At 30.7% G+C, this 7,810-nt stretch overlaps 1 pseudogene; it reads left to right on the forward strand.

Annotated features, from left to right (window-relative positions):
• The first annotated feature begins 584 nt into the window (after positions 1-584).
• On the forward strand, positions 585-6,742 carry LOC133202036 (uncharacterized; annotated as a pseudogene).
• Positions 6,743-7,810: the final 1,068 nt, after the last annotated feature.

Consider the following 7,810-nt stretch of genomic DNA (forward strand, 5'->3'; position numbering starts at 1 on the left):
ATAAAATATTGATTAAAACATTCAGTTTATCCACGCCTCAAGTACACAGAAACTGCGTGTTAAATCGTGTTAAATCAAACAGTCACGTCATGTCAGTCAGTGCAGTGAGATCAAGATAGCTTTTATTCTTCATTCAGATAAAGTTATCATGGAAAAATAAGATGCCCATCTATTTATCTCTGCTTTACGTATGCGTTTTAACATATTTTAGTATGAGTGAGGTAGAACTTAAGTATTTATTCATCAAGATTTGTTTTTTTTAAAATATAATGTCATACTAGTTTTCCCGAACTTACCTCTGCATAGGCTGATGTAAGTATGTTAGTCTTTAACCTAGCTATGTTACGTAATTACTCACTTGCTGTATAGTTATCTACATCCTTAAAAATCGTTTCCATAGACGACGTGATAACCAGGGTATCGTTTCACAAAAGCATTAAAAAATTAAGTACTACTTAGCGATTTAAGACGAACTTAGGTAGTACCTAAGTACTGCGTTAAGACCGTTTCATGAAAGGTACTTAGAACTGTCGAAAATATCTGCAACTCACAAACTACGTAATTTTACCGGAAGTAAAAATAAAATGGAAGACGAGATTGTGAGTAAAATAAAAAAAAGAGAGAAAAAAAGAATTTTACAGCAAGGGAGATTGAGATTTGGGTGGAGGAGGTAGAAAAAAATTGTTCCATCTTGTTTGCCTCACACAAAGATGTGAATACAAACCAAAGGAAAAACAAATACTGGAAGGAAATTTGCTCGCTTAGTTATTTCAATGTATAAAATTGTTGATTTAATTCATGTCTACAAATCTAAGCTTTCCAGGACTAATTAAATTACTGCTTTAATATTACGGGGGGGGGGGGGGGGGCTCATTTACTGAAAAATATATTGCCCATATGACCTACCACTCCCTATGTTTTGAGAAAGTAGATTATTCGAGCGCTTTAATTTCATATACAAGTACCAGCATATCTTGACAAAAAATCAAATATGAAATCAATCTCAAAAAAAAAAAAAATAAATAAAAAAAAAAAATAAAAAAAAAAATAAATAAATAAAAAAATCGAAGGTCTGAGTATAAAGATCTATGCCTAATGTCACTGGGTTTTCCTGAATAATGCTGACAATGCTTAAAAGACATTACAATTAAAAATATTCATTTTCACTCACCTCAAGTGTTCAAATGTAAATTATTCCATAAATACAAGAATTTTCTTTCATTCTCAAGGCAATATCAGTATCAAATGGTCTGCATGTTTACAATGCTGTATTATGTCCTTGACCTTTTTTTTTATAATTGCGTCATGGAAATAATCTCGAACTAATCATTCAAAATATTCAAGGAGTGAATGTAAACTTTCATACATGATAATATTCCAACGGCATAATGTCACTTTCTGAATAAAAAAAAGTTTATGAAAGGGAGAAGCAATCTTTTTTTCATAAGGTAAATTGCCTTTTTTCTGGGCTGAACAGAAAAGAAGTGGAGGATCAATAGTTTTTGGTGTGTTGCAAATAGTTTACATGCCGAACAATAATTCGCATAAAAAAGCAGGCTAGTTTTATATATGATTACATCATATGATTAAATATATTTTAAATTATAAGCAAACAACAAACCAAATAATAATAATAAATTTATCATTCATATTGGAACAAGGGATTTACCTAGTGGTGTAAAAAAAAAAGAGAGGACTTATACACCTTCTAAGTCTTTGTTTCAAATCATGGGAGAACTCTCAGATCCAGAGCTCTGTCTCAGATCCATATTTTGCCAGTTATCTACCGTAAAGACTTTGGAAATGAAACCGTTGATAAATCATATGTAAAGAATCTAGATTAAGAATCCTAAATGGTAGAACGACTGGTGATCTTTCTGGAAAACACACCTGTTTCACATATAATGGGAGTAGCCTTGTTGACTATACACTTTCCTCCCAAGATTTACTCAAATCTGTTGGATATTTTGAAATCCATGAATTTAATTTATTTTCAATTCACCATCCAATCAGCTGTTCTTTGTTTGTAAATGATTTTTCTGCACAAGAAATTAACAATCTATGCAAATTAGACCCTTTACCAGGAAAATTTATTTGGAGTAAAGAATCTGTTGAAGTGTAATCCAAAAATATCAAGAGTCCAACATTTAGAGCAAGATTTTCTGATTTTATTGATATTGAGTATAAAAATAGAGATGCAATTGTGAACTCATTTAATATTATATTGCAAGATTGTGCAAAACTTTCAACAAAGTATGTGGCAAAAATACCAAAACTTAAAACAGGTAGATGCAATAAAAAAACTATGGTTTACCGAGTCATGCACTGATCTTCGAAACACAGCAAATCAATATGAAAAATTAGTAAACCAATATCCTTTAAATGGTCACTATAGAAAACTCTTTACACATACGTTTGTACGGGTTTAAATACAGAAGACTATGCAAATATGAAGAAAAATCTTACAAACAAAAAAATTGTCATCAAATTAACAATTTTGATACGAACCCCAAAACATTTCGGAAAATGTTGCACAAATTACATGTAGATAAAATGCAGAATATGCATGGCACCTCTCCTGATCTTCCCTGTGAAATATTTTATCAGTATATTTCAAAACACTAAATACTGCAAATAACAATCAGAATCATGTCACAAATTCATTGCAGATCTATTTAATGTTTAAAAACAAAAACTAGAGAATGATGTTAGTCTCCCTATTACAACTCAACATATAATGAATGCCATAAAAAATTTAAAGCAAGGTAAAATTACATCCATGGATCTTGTTTCAAATTAAATGTTAGAAAATGGAGGTAGTGTATTATTGAAGACACTAAAAAACTGTTCGAAGTTTATTTTAAACTCGGAACAATTTCGTACTCAATGCAATGAATGTATTTTGGTACTCTAAAATAAATCTGGTAACAAACTTGATCCCTGTAATTACAGAGGTATTTCCATTAAATCAAACTTAGGGAAACTTTTAATAGGATTATTCATTTAGATTTTATCAAGGATGCAACACTAATTAGTGAAAATCAAACTGGTTTCAAAGAAAAAAAGCAGAATGTCAGATCATAATTTTACAATTAAGACTATATCAGATTATTATAAAAACAAAAAGCAAAAGGTTTATGAAGCTTTTATTGATCTCCGTAACGCATCTAACACTATATGGAGAGTTGGACTTTATTACAAACTCCTGAAATCTAATATACACACCAATATGTTCAATGTTATATTTTCTATGTATGAATAACGAAAACAAAGATAAAGTTTGCTAATGGTCGCAGTAAAGCATTCACATCTGAATGTGGTGTCAAACAAGACAATGTCTTAAGCCCATCTCCCTTCAACATTTTTATTAATGGTATTGTTGATGAACTTAAATAGGGAATTGTGATCCTGTTAAAATTGGCGAAATTGTTTATTATATGCTGATGATATTGTTTTATTATCTGAAAGTAAAGCTTGGTCACAGAATTGATTGAACATTGTTGACACGTATTGTTCTAATTGGAAACTACAGGTTAATGTTGAAAAGTCTAAAGTTCTTATTTTTAATTCCAATGGCAAATTTTGCATCAATGAGTTTACTTACATTGGAAGTATTCTTCAAACATATCAAAATTTTGCTATCTTGGATTAACTTTGAAATGTAATGGAAATCTGGACTTAGCTATGTCAGTACTTATGGAGAAGGCCAGAAAAGCTTATTTTAAGATTAAGAAAACCATTGCTTGGTTAATACATGTAAACTTTTGGAAAAACTTTTTGACTCGATTGTAACACCAATTCTTCTTTATTGCTGCGAGATTTGGGGTATTTATAATAATGTTGGTGAAAATTCTATAATTGAAAAATTTCACATGAAGTTTATTTGGGAAATTTTATGTATACATTGTAAAGCTACTAATTTGTAAGGCTACTAATTTTAGGTGTACATTGTAAAGCTACTAATGCTCCTTGTAGAGCAGATTTAGGTAGACAACCCTGTGGACAAGAATACATTTTTCAAGCATAAAATTTTGGAACCATCTTATTACTTCCAAGAATACTTTAGCATTTAAAATCTGTAAAACAACAATCAAAACAAAATCTCGGACTTAATTTTTTTTTTTTCAATTTTCAACAAGTTAGGATTTTCAGTCATTACTAAAAAAGAAAATTTGATAAAATCACTGCTGAGTAGCATAAAATAAAGAATATCAGATCAATACGTACAGGAGGAATATGCAAAGATTCATAATTCACCTAAACTAAATTTTACCAAGTTGATTTTGACAAACGCTGTGAATACACTGATATATTAAAAAATAGAACAGAGAGATCAATTATTAGCAGATTGAGACTTAGTGAACATTATCTTGCCACAGAAAAGGGGAGACATTTGTCTACGCCCACAGAAAAAATGATTTTGAAATACTTGTAACACAGGGTGGTGATTGAAAATTAATTTCATTTTCTATTCAGTTGTCAAAAATACAATAATCATAGGTTAAATTTTGAAAGGAACTTCAAGAATTTTTTTCAAGAAAAATATCAGGCATTGTCTTATGCTAAAAATAAAAAAATCTAAGCTTTGCTTTAATAGCCAATATCCAGAAATATTGAAAATAACACACTCATTATTAAAAAAATGTCATATATCTCGAGATAATTGTATTACATAATTACAATTGTACAAATGATTTGTATGATTAATGTAACTTCACATTCTATTCTACAATATTGTTTAAATTCCTGAACAATTTATGATTTTTATATGTTGTGCCTTTGCCAATTACTGTAATTGTGTTTGCGCCAATAACTATTTGTGTTTGTATTAATCATTGTGCACTCCATGCATACATGCTTCATTAAGAGACATTAATAACTTTTTGGGGGAAAAAATCGACAAAATCAACAGTGAAGGATGTCAAGAAAGGTCGCCTGCTGAGGTCTGTAAAAAATGGAGGGACATATCGTCCTAGACAAAGAAAAAAGAGGCGGAGTTCCGTCGATAGAGGAACAAGACAGGAGACGGTCCAGCTCCTCACCAGTCAACACCAGTGATAAAAGCCAAAAGGTTGTTAAATGCTGTGTAACTTTGATGTCATGATTAAAGCCTTTAATTTAAACAATTGGAACTTTAAATTTGAAGTTGTAGAATGCTCCAAATTATTTTTTAAATACGGATTCATGAAAAAAAAAGATTTTCTCTTTAATTTTGCTCATATGTCAATGGATTAAACTTTTTTTTTACATTCAGTTCAAATTTGAATATGAAATGCCTTTTCTTTAGAAACATGATCAATAAATAATAAACATGAAAATTACGATATTTTTATGTATGTGATCACTTGTTATGTTTTTTAATCCGTTTTAATTGGTGGTAAGTGAATTTTTTTTCCAAAAATACCTGTTTTCAGGTTGTTGCAATAATAGGAAAAAATTCCGTTGAAGGCATTACAGGTGGTGTAAATACAGACATTGATGTTTCAGGTACATTTTTTCCCTCAATATAAAGCAATACTTTTCAACCCTCCTATTTTTCTGTTTGGTAACGAAAAGCAAATTTTCTTGTACATGTATTATAGTCGACGGTGTTCCTTCCTAGCCATTATTTCAGTGTTTCAATAACAAAGTTTTGCCCTAAATTGTGCGGGATATTTTCACTTTTATACGTGATATTTTTTGTGACAAAACATATATTATCAATTTAGCCACTTGAAAAAAAAAAAAAAATACTACATCAACAACAGTGTATTTTGTCCATAAACAAAAAATGACTAGAGCAGATCTGTTTCTGATTATTAATAATCCTAATAATGCATTGACAGATGTTGATTTATTTAAAGTTGAGGATGTTTGGCTTTCCACACAGACCTTCTCAGAGAAAGCCGTAGTTCCCGCCCAAAACCTGTCTCTGTCTCCGGGACCATCTCGGGCTTCTTTGGAGAAGGAAGAAGCGGAAGCAGAAAATTTCACAAGGACACCTGGGTAATTTCAATATGAACGAATAATTTGCTTTTATATTTTACGAGAATAGTTTGATCTATTTAAATCAAAGTACCGAAGTACTGGCATGAACTAAGCACTTCGTTTTCTATCTATCATGGTCTTCTAAAAAAAAGACATTCAGGACGCCAGGGGGGACTTTTTATCACTGAACAATTTCTTTTATACAAATGAACATCAACTCTAAATAATTGAATCGTAATTGTAAATTTGTAATATCCGATAGATGGTGTTGGACTGGAAATATGTTCTAGTAGCCCCAATAAGTGGAAATTTTGTTTTGTATTAATGAAAAATATAAAAATTGTCATCCAAACAAACTCACCTGTATTGTCCATGCTTATTAATGTGTACAGACTAAACGAATTGAATACTGTTTATAAACACAGATTATGAGGAATATCGTTGTCATTGAATTCTTGCATATTTACATGTACCGTAAGTCAGTTCACATAAAAAAATGATGTTATTTTTTAATACATTTAAAATTGTTTGCATTGCATGCCTCTGTGTAAAATCATAAAATTAGATTGACAATGTGTAGTATTCTTTATTCTACAGGAAAAATAAGCTAAAAAGGTAAAGAACTCTGGATGACGTTTATGAGCTGCAGTGCCAAGTTCTTGAGCAAGAACTACAAAAGAACAAATTGCAAATTGAACTTTTGACAAAATTAAATGGAAGTGTTGGAAAAGGAAATGATTTGCTTGTAGAGCTGTTTGTATCAGTAACTGATTAATTAAAATAAATCTTTACGTATTGAATAAAATTACACACTCGACAGACTCATCGTGTCACTCTCTCTTTTCAAATCCATTTGTAATAGTCCTTAAGAAATAAGGTTTACATGTTTACATGTCAGCTATTCTTACAAATTAAGGAAGCGATTGCATGGCGTCATGTGATCGATTCATGTGATGTTTAAAAAAAGAAGATTTACGGTAACCATTTCCGGAATAAGGAGCGTGATTACAAAAGGTCTTCGTGGCAATATTTTTAAAACAGAGAAAGAATAAGATAGGCCCTAAAGATGTGATGTTGCAGAGTGTTGGTGAGCGTCGACGCAGATTTTTTTAATCATGTGTTTTTTCGTTTTGACACGTCTAGTCTTTGTCGTAGTTCTGAACGCTGTAATCTATATCGTAAATAAATTTAATTCATACCTAGATCTTTACGTCCTCTAGTTTTAAATAAAATACTAGAATTTTATTTGAGATCGTTTTTTTTTACTATAGGATTTACATCTATGAATAGATAATCATTTCCTAGAAGCTTCAGACGGCGTGATTTTCTCAGTAATTATAATGAATATAGGCCTATATGGAAGCTTAAACGAATGCGATTTTCATATATACGTGTATAGACCAGTTTCAGGTTGCATGCTGGACATGAACGTATTTTAAAAAAATATCGCAGAGGAAATTGTTTTCCTCTGTAAGATCTTCTCTAGCATTTTCAACGCTTACATCGAACATGTACATTGTAAGCATTGAATCATCGGCACATATATTGCGTAAACATTTGTTGTATTAAATTGTTTTATGCGTCGTATTTGGTAAAAAAAAAAAATGAAACTCAACTCAGTTCTTCTAAAAAGAAGAGAAAGGAACCGTTTCTTTTTGCAAGTTTTCACAAATCTAGCAAAAAATACGCATGTAAGAATGACAGACGAAATCAAGAGAGGTGAAAAATTAATTTAATTTTTGAAAATTCACGAGGACATGAACAAAGACGCTTCACCTCAGCATATTTCATGAACCGCGTGATCATGAAGCGCAAATTTATAAATGTCATTCAACTATTATTT

The sequence above is a fragment of the Saccostrea echinata genome, unplaced genomic scaffold, assembly GCF_033153115.1.
Source record: "Saccostrea echinata isolate AGI-Se365-2 ecotype Australia unplaced genomic scaffold, CSIRO_AGI_Sech_v1 ptg000046l, whole genome shotgun sequence".
NCBI lineage: Eukaryota > Metazoa > Mollusca > Bivalvia > Ostreida > Ostreidae > Saccostrea > Saccostrea echinata.